Here is a 15,578-nt window from a genome sequence, read left to right as displayed (position 1 = left end):
TTCATATATTTGCAGATAGCTTTATGAAATACTACAGTTAGTTGTTGTATGATGGCAATTACTGGCAGAGGAATGGGACTTCCTTTCGTTCCAACATACAAAATTACAACGAACTTTCAAAATTCACAACTCAACATTGATGGTTGGTGGCGATCTGAGAGATCTATAAGAATACACTCGATTATAATTGTAGGTTTTTCTAGCGTTCATTACAGAATGCGATAAGATACACGGCAAGTAATGACACCCACATAATAAATAAAAGCTAATGCTCTTATGTCTGTTCAGCAATGGCTCCTTTCGTTTCAAAGTGTAATACACGTGCATTTGCTTATATTAATTCATTAGATTGGTCTCTCTATCCGTAGCCACTGAACGACCACAATATAACCAAACTGTATACTCAGTTAATTACATAATGATTAAACCAAACACTCATCTGATAGCCAACTACATACCACTGTAATGAAACACTCCATGTATATGTCAACTAGATAACAATATAACCAAACACCATGATATAGTCAATTACATTCCAATACACACAAACGCTACATAACAATGCAAGCAAAATGGTATGCATAGTCAACTACATGACAGAGTAACCACATATTATCTACTACACATAACAAAACAACAAAGCAATATACAGTCTATACAGACATGTGATAGTCCCAGGAGAAGGAACATCTCTGTGTGTGTCTGTGTGTGTGTGTCTATCTCAAGTCCTTGCTGTTCCGCTGTATATGACCGCTGCTTGCAGAATTCACTTCATGCGGCATGATCACCGTACACATATCAGGATCAAACAACTCCAAATATTCGTCAATGTCCGTTCAGAAATCACCAGTGACAAGGCATGTTTATTAACGGAAAATCCATTCTCTATACCGCAGCCATATAAGTTAACTTGTTGACGTCATATGCCTGGGTCATATATCCATTTTTAGCCATGAGAGTTTAGTTTATGATGCCTGGCTGGACTGAAAATCAGCAAATTGAGAGATACCCGACGTATGTTTTAACATCGGAAAGACTCTGTTCACACATCGTGGGACAAAACGGAAGAAAATAACTCAAAGTCAGTAACGGATGTGGCACCAGTGACCCTACAGGCACCTGCCAGACCACCAGGAATTTTTCAAGTGTGCTGGTGTGGTATGGTTACCGGAGGAGCAACAGAAAGGCTGTCTGCCGAGAATCGATCAATACCAGATTTTTACCCCTTCGTAGACTGTTACGACTACACTAAGTCGGAAGGTGACCAACCATAGTCTGAACGAGGCATGGAGCAGCAGCAGCCACCACCTCACCACCACCTCCTGTGGAGAATGGAATCTTGAGACAGATCTTGACCAAACTTACAGTACTAGAGGCAGAGGGGACAATCCTGCTGCTGACAGTTTTCATCCAGTTAGAGGTCGGGGTCGTGGTAAAGCGAGGTAGAGGGAAACCAGGAGGTTCTTTAAATTAGAGAGGCCACTTCACTGCAGGGCCAAGCAGAGGCCGAGAGCTTCAACACAGCCCTAATAACGAAACTTATCTCAGGACACAGGATGATCGGTGATGCTAATGGGAGGCTAAGTGGTTGCTATTGCTGGATTTGATTGTCTTGCCCTTCTGGATCAGGTTCCATGATAACATCCGTAAGCAGAAACATACTACCAGTCAACACTATTCGATTTGGAGCGCAAGTCATACACAGAGTTTGAACTTGACATCATGGGTGCTGGAGACAACTTGATTCCATACACAGGTTATATTGAGGCTCCTATCTACATTCCTATTTATGATGTTGAATATTTGATACCAGTGTTGATCACCAAGGACACATAGAGTACAACCAAAGAGTTCCACTTTGCATTGGAGTGAATGTCATCAAGCCGCCTAAAGTCTTGATTTGCAAGATACCTCAAGGACGCGCCAAATGAGTGGGGACAACAGCTCTGAATTCCATCTGTCACAAGGGAGTATTGGGTACAGTCAAGTCGACTAGGAATAAGCCTATAGCCATTCAACCTAATCAGATGATCACTTCCATCACCGGTGTGTCATATACCTGGAAGTTACACTGCCGTCACATAACATCTTGAAGCTGATTCTGATTTACATGCGACAGGTCTTTCCATATGTCCACGAGAGTGGTAGAGGTTGGTAAACATGGTAACACATCAAGGAGTTCCAGTTAGATGCTGCAACCCATCCGCCCGAGTTATTACTACATTCCCCCGAAGGCTTAACTCTGTCAGCTACAGCAGGTTTGTGTTGTTACCCAAGTACCTATTGATGTACCTGTAGACAAACCTACTAATCACCACAGGACACTTCTTCTTCAAGTTGGCAGTTGTAAGTTTGATTTGTCGGATAGTCCAAATTTGATGATACACAGAAGCAGCAAGTTTCAGAGATGCTACAGCACTGGGACTCTCTATTATGTCTTCGCTATCACAGACTTAGGATGCTGTACCACTGTGAAGCACTCAATCAAGCTGACTGATGACATCCCTTTCAAACAGCCACACAGACGAATCCTCCTGGATTATTTTGAAGAAGTTCGAACATCTACATGAAATGCTTGCTTGTGGAGCCATCAGAGAGAGTCCCACAGCCCTTACTCTTCTAACGTGGTACTGGTAAGGAAGCATGACAACACTTTACGCTTTGCATTGACCTGAGAGCTATTAATGGACGGACAATTCGGGATTCGTATGCCATTCCAAGGATTGATGAGACTCCTGATTGTTTGTCTGGTGCTAGACTGTTCAGTAAGCTTTGATCTTCGAGCGGGATACTGGCAAGTAGAGCTCGAAGAAGAGGACAAGGAGAAAAACTGCATTTTCTGTCTTTTATGAATGTAACAGGATGTCGTGATGGTCTCACCAATCATAATGCGCCAGCAACATTTCAGAGACTGATGGAAAAGTGCATGGGGATCTGAATCTAAAAATAATGTCTTATATATCTGGATGACATAATCATATTCTCTGGATACTGTTGAAGAACACATGAAGAGGTTGGAAGCAGTGTTTCAACGCTTAAAAGATCATGGACTCAAGCTGAAACCATCTAAGTGTGAACTGTTCAGAGAAAGGATCAAGTATCTAGGGACACATTGTATCAGTAAATGGTATAGAGAGACCCAGAAAAGACAACTGCACTCAAAACCTGGCCTGTTCCAAAGAATACCGATGACGAAGAAGATTTCTTGGATTTACCTGGTACTATCGTCGTTTTGTCAAAGACTTTTCCAAGATAGCTAAACCCCTGAATGATCTTCCTCGTTGGACAGCCAAAGAAGAAACGGAGACGGACTACATGTAAGGGACGAGTGGACATGGTTAGAGGAGCACCAACATGCCTTTGAAACTTTGATATCATTATTTTGACAGAACCACTGCCATTCTAGTCAATCACTGACATTACACTCAACCATTTGAGGTACATACGGATGCAAGTGCAGATGGATGGGGGCTGTACTTTATCAGAACAACAAGGGAAATTAAGAGTTATTGCCTATGCTAGTCGAGCTCTTAGGAAAGGTGAGAAGAACTAACCCGCACATAAACTGGAGTTCTTAGCTCTCAAGGGTTGTCACTGATAAATTCCACGAATATCTCTATGGGAATCAATTTGAAGTCAAAACAGACAACAACCCTTTAACGTACGTCCTCAATAACTGCGAAACTTGATGCTACAGGTCATCGGTGGCTGGTGGCTTTATCAGCGTATGACTTCAGGATTACGTATCGTCAGGAACAAGAAACCAAGATGTTGATGGTTTGTCTCAACGGTCCGACTATCAGGAGGCATCCAGGAACGTTGATATCCCGAGCATCAAGGCCATTCATTTGTCATGTGCACACCACAAACCTGCAACAAAGCAGAGAGTCTATCTTTTGATGAGAATGCAGTTTTACCCAAAGAACCATCAGTAACTTTGTCAGCGAACATCAACAGTTGGAAGAAGGAACAATCCAAAGACCAAACCATCTCCAGAGTTGTACAACTATTCATGAAAGGTCACAAGCTTTACTTCTGTTGAGATCACTTGAGACTCCTTCAGTTGGAAAAAGCTTCTTTTCCTGGAATGGGACAAGTTGACTATGAATGATTGAGTTCTCTATCGACATGTAAAGGTCAAGGATGAAGTTCTTAGTCAGGTCATTCTTCCAAGACATCAAAGGGAAACGGTTCTCAAGGCAATTTATGACAACTCAGGACATCAAGGCAGAGATCGTACTCTTGACTTAATCCGCAACAGGTTTTACTGGCCTGAAATGAACGAGGATGTGGAGAGTTACATCAGAAAATGTGGAAACTGTATCAGAAGGAAATCACCAACTTCACAACGATCTGCTGAACTAGTGAACATTCAAACAATGTGCCCAATGGAACTTGTTTGCATGGACTACTTGCAATTGGAGGAATCGAAAGGAGGTTTTGGAAATATTTTGGTCATCACTGATCATTTTTACGTACGCCATTGCCATTCCTACTAACAACCAATCCGCCAAGACAACAAGAGTTCTCTTCTGATAATTTCCTGGTTCATTACGGATTTCCTGCCAAACTACACAGCTTATCAAGGTAGAAACTTCGTAGGCAACATTATCAAGGAGCTTTGCCATATCACCGGAATACAGAAAACTCGAACAACACCATATCATCCCCAAGGTAATGGAATGTGAGCGATTCAATCAGACACTTCTCAACATGCTTGGAACTCGAGGATGACAGGAAAGCTGATTGAAGAGTTATGTATCTCGGCTGGTACATGCCTACAATGCCACAAAACATGACAGTACAGGATTTTCACCTCTTCTACCTGATGTTTGGTCGACATCCACGACTGCCAGTTGATGCATTCCTGGGAATAGACAGCACTCATGGTGATCACACAAAAACGGAGTATGTTAATAATCTGAGGAAACGATTGAAATTTACTTACGAAAGTGCATCAAGGGGAAGCCCGTAAGGCAGGCCGATGACACAAGCAGAGATATGACACAAAGGTGCGCGCCTCAACTCTTCAACGTGGTGACAGAGTTCTCATTCGGTTAATAGGACTCACTGGAAAACAAGCTTGCAAACAAGTGGGGGATTTTGGAAGTATTCACTGTAGTGAATCAACCAAATGAAGAGATCCCAGTTTTCACTGTGCAGCAGGAAGATGGCAAGAGTTCAAAGAAAACTTTGCACCGGAATATGCTTCTTCCTATTGTGTCAGTTCCAGTTAAACCATTAGCGCCACAGACAAACAGAAGAACAGGAGCGAGAAAGTCAATGTCCTTGAAAAATATGGAATTCCAAGAACTGAACGATTCAGATGAAGAAAGTGTTTGCGAGATGATGGTGATGCTACCAGGCACTCCTATACCGGAGGCATCCACAGTACATGCTACCGATGCATTTGAAGCGCAAGACATAACAGGAACTGGAGATTTTATGTTGGAAACAGTTGGAACTGTATATGGATTTCTTCAAGATTCATCTCCAGCTACACAGAATCACCTGGAACATCACGCAGTTTAGCAATCCCATCGACCCCTATGGAACAGTCATCTGCTTCAGCTGACCAAGGGCTCAACACATCTTCCGCTTCTGATACCGTTGTTGAAGACACAGTTGATCCTGAGCCGTTGCCGAACTCTGATATGGGGAGGCCTACCCGTACCAGAGTTCCACCAGCTTGGTTAAGGAGTGGCGATTGGGTCACTAATTTTGGTATTCAAGCTTTTCCATTTTCCCCAGCTCGTCCTGTTGCTTCGTCAGCTGAAGAGGTTAGGTTGGTTGATACTTTTCCAGCGGGGGCTGGTACCTTGGATTTTGAAGTGTTTGTATGAGTTGTCATTTTGTGCGCTCAAGGTGTAATTAGTTGTATAAGTTTGTGTTTTGTTCAGTTTTAATGTGTTGCTGCATTTAAATGTTTCTCAAAGGAGGGGAGGATGTCGCCGGATGTATTTCCCTATACATTTGCGTATCTCTTACGCTATTCCTCTCTGCTCATTTACGAGCGCTTCTTGTATCACTCTTACTCTGGTTGTAGTACCAGTAGTATCTCGTGCATTACCTGTTCCGTGACATCTCGTGCATTACCTGTTTCGTGACGCAGGCATCTTCATATTTGCCACTTCATGTCACGCCACGGCCGAGGTGAGTTGATACACCCCTCGGCCATACATCATATTATATTGATGTCCATGTGTATTTTACAGGTATGTACCTTTTGTGTCTACTTTCTTTGTCATCCTCTAAACGTATTATCGTAAAGGTGAGCGATATATAGTATTGATATAATATCTATTATATTGCTATTATAAGGCGTCGCATTGCACGAAATTACTAATTAAACACTGGCACCAGCACGTAAGTAAGTGTGAGTGATGTCTGCTTCTTTTAATTTGCGCATAATATTCAAAGTGCAATATTACATAAAAATGCTGTAAAGACTATCTTATAATGGTAACATTCGTGCAATCTTGATATTTGCACTTCATGAACACGCCACGGCCGAGGTGAGTTGATACACCCCTCGGCCATACATCATATTATATTGATGTCCATGTGTATTTTACAGAATAAACAGATTTTAATCAACCACGCCTCAGTCCGATTTATCAGCGGCCAGGACCTGCGACATAAGGATAGAGTCCAGGGTTTTAGCGATGTTGTTTATAAAAATGTCCATGCCTCGCCGTGACAGGTGTACACCGTCGAAGGCATACAGGTCCCTGTTTCTGGCGTTGAACTGGGGATGGAGGACCTGTATACCACCAACACCTCGCACCATGTTACCAGCCCTTCTGTTGAGTTTGGCTATTGTCCTTTCCAGCTTGGTAGGGCACCTGGCCACGTGCCAGTACCGGTGAGGAAGCATATCCGACCAGATGATGTGGTCTTGGGGACCATCAGGCGGATCCAGAACATCGACAACTCCATCTCATGAAAAGCTTGCAGGCGGTGACTTGGCCAAGGTCATTCGACCTTAGGTGAATCACAAGGGCCTTGGGGTGGCCGGTCGTCCTGGCCATTTGTCGCTCCACCACCTGCCGTAGTTCTGCCCACCGCATCCCTCCCCTCGCCAGCCAGAGGATGTTATCACTGTCAAGCCGATGGCCCCGCTGGTTACTGACTCTCGCTAGGCAACTGGACCCGATCAGCCAAACTGAAACATGCGATCACTCACAGGAGGAGAATGGACAATACGCAATAAACCCCAATAGGTTACTTATGACTTGGAGAGCCTATTAGATTATTATATATGAAAAATGGAATGCGATGTAAGTTTTGTAACACTCAGATCCCCACCGATCAAAGTGCTGAATTAGCTCTGAACTTAAACCCTTGCATCGCTGCCGTGGTAGCTGCTCCTATCCGAAAAGAATGGGAGGTATAGGAGGAAGTGTTAATCCCACTGAAAGCAAGGGATTTCTTTAAACTGCTTGAAACTGATACCTAGTTAGTGTGGTATGGTCAAAGTGTGCAAAGGCCTGCTCTGATCCTTTTGTGCGCTTAGCCAAATAAGCTCTGTGCTGCTACCGGGCACAAACCATGGGTCGGAGAGCTGGAGATGCTGATAGTAATACCTTTGAAAAGTCTGTCCGACTTTGAGTGACGGAGAGTAACTAACAGGTTGCCGTCTTCTATGGTGACCTATTGAGCCTGACAGGTGTTGGGTGTTGTTGTCCAGTCTGTACCAATTCACTTACCCGGAAAAATCTAAAGAACGCCTCACAGTATACAGCTTGAAAAAGGGAAACTTCGTACGATGAAGAACATACTGACCTTAGATTTGTTACAATTAGGGGATAACTGTACTGTATCCCCATTCTAATTCAACTCGTTTTACGCTGTTTTTTCGTGAAAGAAATTCATTATTTAAACCAGGTCAAAGTTCCCCTAGGTCAAAGGTTAATCATATCACTCCTTCAACTTACAACATCGCCAGAGAGTGTAGTTCCCTTTTCAAACTACACACGTTTATTATGTGCACACAGACTAAATTTGACAATGATGAATAGATCATAGTATTATAGATAAAATGGACCGTATTATGATGAAACCGCCCTCTAGTTACAGAAATGAGTGGCCCGCTGATTCCTCAACTACGGGCCATTATCAGTTCTGTTGTCAAATGACGTCATAGCAGGTGACGTCACGCTCCATAATGACGTCATAAACCTTGTTTCATGATCTAACAGTGTTGGGTCAACAGCCCGTTGCGAGTAAGTTGTTTGAACTTAAAAATACATTTATGATACTGTTTTGTCTTGTTTTAACACAAATTCCACCCATTTTAGCTGGATAGGGAGTTAATTGACCAATGGCTTCTGCAAATGACAATGTCCTGCGAAACAGCGTTACCCCAATAGTGTAGGGATACATTCAAAGGTTTCGGTGAATCGGTTTTCAAATTGCGACCGTATATGCTGATTATACGGTCGGAAATTTATAGCATTGACCAATCAGAACTCGTGTTACATACTAAGTTGAATTACAATTACCTTTAACAGTTCCAATGTGATTGGTTTGCGCAGGTCCCTTCTTGGATTGGCTTTATACATACATTTTGGTAATGATAAAATGTCCTGTGATGTCATGCATACTGCGCAGCTTGTGGGAAGTCGCAATACGGGTGATGTACGTCCTTAATGTGTTCGGTGCAAGCCCTGTCATAGACAAGTAAGCAATGAAATGAACAAGATTATCCAGTGGTACTGGCCATGTTTCCGGGATCCCATATGTTGTCCTGAATGCTCGCAGCGCCGCAACCCCTGCTTGGTAGGTTGGCCATGTGTTACTCGCCAGTTATAATTGTAGCAATCTGTCCGCCTCCCTTGCCAGATGGTCCAAAGGTTGTCCGGAAGTGGGGACGGTTGCGCCTCTGCTGTTGGCGCTGCTGCTCGGAATCGGTGCCACTGAAATCTCGACAAAGCATCTGTGATTACATTGTTTGTGGTACTGATGTATTTTGGTTTGAACCATATGTTATGGGATAGACAGAGTAGGACTAGCTGTTTGACAAGAGACATGATACGGGGCACCTTACATGTTTGTTTGTTGATGATGGAAACCACTGCTTGATTATCACAGAAGAAAAGTACCTTCTTGTTGGCGAAACAGTTACCCCATAGCCGTACCGCTAGTACGATAGGAAAAAGCTCCAAGAGTGTCATGTCCTTCATCAGACCGTCCATTACCCAGGCGTCCGGCCAGGACCCGTTCACCCAGTGTCCCTGAAAGTATGCCCCAAAGCCTGCAGTGCTGGCTGCATCAGTAAATAACTGTAAGTGCGAGCTGTCCAACCATTGACTGTTCTGAAACACAGATACACCATTAAAGCTTTTGAGGAAAGTAAGCCATATAGCTAGAGTCGTCTTTGATTTGCCTGCAGAAAGCAGAGATTGTATTAACTGTGAGACATCCTAGATCTTACCCGTTGGTATTCTGACCTGCATATTCACTGTGTCGATCTCGAGAGCAAGGAATGTCAAGCATGTTGCTGGGCCGACTGTTTTCTCATGTGCGATGGGCACACCAAAGTCGGACAAGGCCGTCAGGCTTGTCCAAAGGTTCTGTTCACGCTCCCCAGTCCCGTGTCGTCCCCTGTGAGGAAGTCATCGAGGTGGTGCATCAGCTGCCTATTGGGTAACTGTCTCAGGGTGTGCCACTGCAAAAAGGTACTGAATTTTTCGAACACAGAGCATGATATTGAGCAGCCAAATGGCAAACATTTATCAAAGTAATACTCACCCTGAAAATGTATACCAAGCAATTCGAAATCTTTAGGATTGACTGGCATGATCCTAAATGCAGATTTGATGTCAAACTTTGCTAGCTGAACATTTGGGCCAAGTTGACTGAACCATGTTCACTGCTTCATCAAAGGTGGCATATGAGACTGAACTGGCCTGTTGGTCAATATGGTCGTTTATTGATTTGCCGTGGGGATAGGGAAGATGGTGGATCAATCGAAAATCATCAGCATTCTCACCTATGGAGTCACTTGCACATGTTTGCTTCTTTGGTAGTAAACCGATTGGCGAAACTTTGAAGTCTGGGAACAGAGGTTGTAGAAATGGGCCAGCAATCCGTCCCAGCGTAACCTACTTTCTACAATACCCTGCATTGTGGGATCCATTACTAAACGAAGGTTGCTGGACCATCTTTGTGAGCGTTGCCCACTGAACTCCAAACTGAAAGCCTTGCAAAAGATAAACCGCATGTGACACATTAACGGCCATGTAGGTATGCAAGTGGAGGGAATTTTAACGAGATCCACTGGGGTTGGTGCTATGGCGGACAGGGGTTGGGTGCAGGTTTGGTGTTGCAGTCTCAGTGGGGCGGTGGCCCCCTTTCCCCCGAAAGCATGAATAAACAGGGTGGGACTGGAAACATTTGGAGCACTTATGTTGGAACTTACATTCTGACCTGGTACAACGTGACCTGTTGAAGTCCCAGCATGCATTGTCACGAGTCCCCCCAAGGTATGGTGTAGCTCGTCCGCTCCTGTCCGCTGCTTGATACAGACTGGGTTGTGGAGTCATGTACTTGAGCCACAGTTCACCGTCGAGCTTACCCCACGACCTTCACGGGTCCCTTGCCATGCGATGACGGAACTGCTCATCGTAGAGTGTCCAGCCATCTCCCCCAAACCTCACTGCTGCGTTTTGTGATAGTTTCCATACCCTGAATGGTAGTCTGAGAAGCAAGCTTTACCATGTATGTACTCATGTAGATGTGGAAGGCACTTATTACTTACCTTGGCTGATGGCCTCAACTCTACATTACCTGAAGGATCTAATTCCAATGAAAATTGAATGAACATTTGGCAACAGTGATGACAATTCTACGAATTCACCTTTCCAAATCCTTTCCCGTGTCGCCTGCTTGATGTGAGCACTGATAGCTTCCGCGTTGAAGCTGAGGGAATCCCTGCCGCCGTGCGTGATCGACGAGCCTATGACGTCACGGGGGAATCCCTCGTCGGTGACCCTGTCGGAAGGTCGACTATCGTGATTGAATGGGACATAGCTTGGAAATGAGTTATCCCTTACCTCGTGTGTTGTTGATGCTGATTCTCCATCCACCTGATCCTGACAGTGATCTGTTGAGGAGAGCTAGTATGCTCCCCAACTGCTGGGAAATGCCGTCCATCCTACTCTCACTCGGTTCGGCATTGCTCGCACTCGCTGGAGTACCCAGTAGCACCGGGCGACCTGTTACTATGCCAGCATTCAAAGAACGATTCTCAATCATTGCATTAGATTCAATATGCACATCTGTCGATGGGGTTTTAGACTGATTCGTCAACCTGTTAGATTTAGCCTTTTTCTTACCCGTTTTTTTCATTACCCAGCCTTGCAGCCTTCCCTTCTCCTGGAACCAGGCGGTGATTTATAAACGCTTTTCTTTTAATTTGCGCTTGGGTGGCATGTCTAATCTTGAATGCTGAACAGCGTAGCCGAAACTTGAAGGATGAAATGGTAGATGAAACTCGAAGGATGACAGCGTCGACCGAACGATACCGGCGTGATTTGGTCACGCTGCAGTTCGGTTTGCATTTGTGTTGCGTTTTCACGGACGTGAGCTCTCAATTTCATTAAATCCAGCAGGACAGTGTTGAGAGGCAGCATCTTCGCCTCATGGTGAAGCACGAGCACCAGTTTGTACATGTTGATGGCTTGTTTCCCGCACTTCTGATTCAATAGCCTATGTCAACCAGTCAGCAGTCAGCAATATTCCAGCTATATGGCGCCGGTCTGTTATTAATCGAATCTGGACAAGACAATCCTTCCATTAATAAAAAACAACTCGCATCGTTACTTCAAATTCTTATAAACAGGAGATGTGTGTAAATTTTGATGTTTCTACATTTTGTGAGACATCTAACAGAAAAAATAAACTAAACAATTCATTTCTGGGTGATTAACTATTTTAAAATATTCCACAAACTAGGAGAGTTTCTTTGAAGAATTTTAATGCACCAACCAATTCATATCTCGGAATGAATTCTATTTATCTAGTACATTTACAGCATCTCAATACAGAGTAGCAGACAGTCCATTTTGGCAAGAAACATATGGATCATGGGAAAAGTGCAGAATCTCCCTTACACTTAACCGGAACAAAATGGAGAAAACCATTATGGCCGTTATAGCTGATTCCTCAGTTTGAAAATCCTCACATCGTGATTTCAAATCTGTTTTCAAAAGAAGACATGTAAATTCTGATAGTTTTCTGAGACATTTGAACATTTGAACTGAGCAAGTCATTTCTGGATTATTCACTATTTTCTAAGCATAGCTTGGAAAGCTTCTTTGAATAATTTGAACGTACCAATCGATTCATATCTCAGAACATATGGCGCTAGTATACTTACGGCAGCATAGTTTGGTAAAGGATTTTGTCAGCTCACCGAATCACAGAACCCTGGCCAAGCTGTTTGGTTTTCACCGAAAGTCAAAATCATTTACACTTTTCATACAGAGATCATTCACACATATGTGCAGGATAGGCAATGTACAGTTCTTGGTCTCTACGAAGATGTTTGGGATACATAGGACACGCCCATCCCACACAAACAAAACACTCTTAATAATTGCTTTGGTTTTACCGTGGTGTGGTGGTGTGTGGTCCTGTGCGTATAGCTCAGGTCACAATCTGATGAAGATAAGCAACGTTGGGCGTGTAGAGTTCTTGGATGGGTGACCATGTTTAGCAGCTGACTCCTGAGCCTTTCTAGGACTTCAGTTCTGCCCCAGAACATGCACATGTGGTATATGTGGCCCCCACCTTGTTTTAAGTTTTTTTAATATGAGGCTATTAAGTATGCAGACAGTTTTTATCAAAAGTTATTCTTAAAAAAACTTTGTTTCTGTGACAACCTGCACTGGTGTAATACTGACATATTCAAAGTTAATTAACATAAAATCGTTTTTAGAGACACTATAAGTGCCTTTATTGAATCACATTTGTAATTGTCTCTCAATTGTATTTATCTTTTCACCATGGCATGACACATTAAACTTATCAACAAATGATGAGCCATCGATATTTTGTTCACAACATTAGCAAGGCTGTTGATCTTAATGCCAAACAGTGTTACCGACAAGATCCTGCCGAGTTGGACACTCATTTCCTTATCATATATTTCAGATGATGTTGAGCTCACCCAAACTTTAAATGTTCGATCTTCTAAAACTCGTGTGATAAAATCAGGTATACGACCATGAAGGGCCGTATTGTGGAGGTCTTTCAAAATGCCATATAGCCATGGTGTGTCATATTCCTTCTCCACACACACACAAAAATAAATAAAACAACTGGTTGATTATTTATAAAGCTATTGGGTACAGATGAATCGTTTCTAACGAGATGATCAATGGTGCTTCTCGGATGCCTAAAACTGAATATCAGTTATCAGATTTTGGATTCCAGATACCAGACAACACGTCGGTTGATTTTTCCTTCCATGGTTTTCCATAGATTCAAATCGCTGTTATTGGCTTGTATTGCAAGGGGGTAAGCGCAGTAGTTGGAACAGTGAAACAAAGCACGTGCGGTGCGTGATGAGCATTAACGTAGACCAACCCTTCTTGTTCTCGGTGTTTCATTTAATGTGCATACCCCCTCGTAATACAAACCAATAATAGCGATTTGGAAATATGATTGTTTGTTAAACAATTTTTATCCGAAGTTGAATAATATTCTGAGATTTCAATGTTCAATTGGCAAGGTAAAATTATGAGGATTCGCAGTCTTAATTTCACTTGATTCGATTTACTTTTTTGTTTAAAGTGAAAATCATCGGTACGTTTTCAGTGCAAACAAACTATTGCAATAGGCAAATTTATCCTTACTGCCACAGATTGTAAGGTAGTGAAGTGTTCCCTGTTTAACTTATGTACTTGAGTCACAGGAGGCCTTACAATAGGTAATCGTGCACACGAATGAAGGTTAGCATACTGGATTAGACTGAATAAATTATCATCCCTTAAAAACATGATTATAATCGTTTACTAATAGACTGATTTCCTCAATATTCGCTCTAATTCCTCGACAATTTCACTGTATTAGTGTATCGGTCATTCAGGGTGTTCAATTGGGGAAACCTACCTACCTTTCTTCTTAGGAGAATGGCTCTTGGAGCGAGTGTTTCGTTTGGACAACACTTTTATGTCATCTAAAAGGTCCTGTCTAAAATTGACGCAGGGTCTCTTTGTCCTTTAGGAATACAGTCACTTTGAATTTGCCTTTTGAGTAGTCAACAATTAATTTTTCTTTTTAACAACTAGTGTAGATGATTTCGATGTTGCTGGTGATGAAGATTTAGGGGTTGCAGGAGTAAAGGTGTCTGTCCATATCACCCTGGTCAAGTCAGTTTGACCTTCAATGGATTTTTTTGACGGTTTCATCGCTTCAGCATATGTTGACGTATGTATTGTGTGAACCAGAACAATTCACACATCTTAATTCAGATGCACAGGTACTGTATTATTTGTTTCCGGATATTTGCCAACACAACGATAACAAGACGCATGAAGTTTGCATGTGTTTTGTCCATGGCCAAATTTATGGCAATTAAAGCATCTAACATGATCTGTCTTCAAAGAAGAACATAAATGTCAATTTTCATACAGAAACATCCTACTTTTATTGATTTAGGCAAATTTGGCACATCAAATGTTATCGGGTAAGTGTTCGAAAGTGTATACATTCCGTTCTTCTAAAGCTGAAAAGCGTAGATTCGACCACTCCTTGCATAGGTAGCTGACTGACAATGTCATCGGTAGAGAGATCAGGAAGACTCGTATCTCTGTTACGGATGATTCCTTTGCTCATGTTCTCAGACTTTTGAGGATAACCTTTCACAGAAACATTTGCAAAGGATTTTGTTTCCGCAAGATTAACCGCTTGCTCTATCTTGACACATTCTATTAGAATTGAGGTTTTGGTATTACATTCTTGTCAGTTTCAGCATTTCCTTGAAAAGCTTTTCTAATAGAAAGGGAGAACGTAACTTTGGTCTCACTTGATTCGGCAACATTGAGTTGAGGCTAAGTTACGTTCAGAATAGCACAGCCTGGTAATAGAATCCTGCTCATCATAAGACAGTATCCATATGCATGGTAACGTCTTTGCACTTTTGAGCAGCCATGTTACTATAGTTCCACCCTCCTGGCTCGAAACCCACCATGGAGTGTCAACAAAGACGATGTCAAATGCCTGTGGGTCCCCAAAAGGTGGCACCAAGCAACCCAGGAGGGTACACTCAAGCAGTGCATTACAGATAACGTGCCACCAGATTGGCCTTTGAGCCATCGCCTCCAGCGCATAAAACTCTATGCAAATGAAAAATCCACGTCTGGATGAAGTAAGGGTCGAAGTGGTCTATTGGGCAAAGGAACACTGTACGTGGAACCAGTGCCCTCAACGACCAGAATCCCGTCCTCCACCGACACAGGGACGCAACCCATCGTACACAGGTTGCCCAATTCGGTCACCTTTAACGAGCAGTAATGTTGGTGTTGAGGACCTAAATATTCTGCCAACACGGGGAAAGAGCAATTAGCGTT

The sequence above is a fragment of the Haliotis rubra genome, unplaced genomic scaffold (assembly GCF_003918875.1).
Source record: "Haliotis rubra isolate DU_JTF1 unplaced genomic scaffold, ASM391887v1 Scf1484, whole genome shotgun sequence".
Taxonomy (NCBI): Eukaryota; Metazoa; Mollusca; class Gastropoda; order Lepetellida; family Haliotidae; genus Haliotis; species Haliotis rubra.
Note: the sequence above shows the minus strand (reverse complement) of the source record.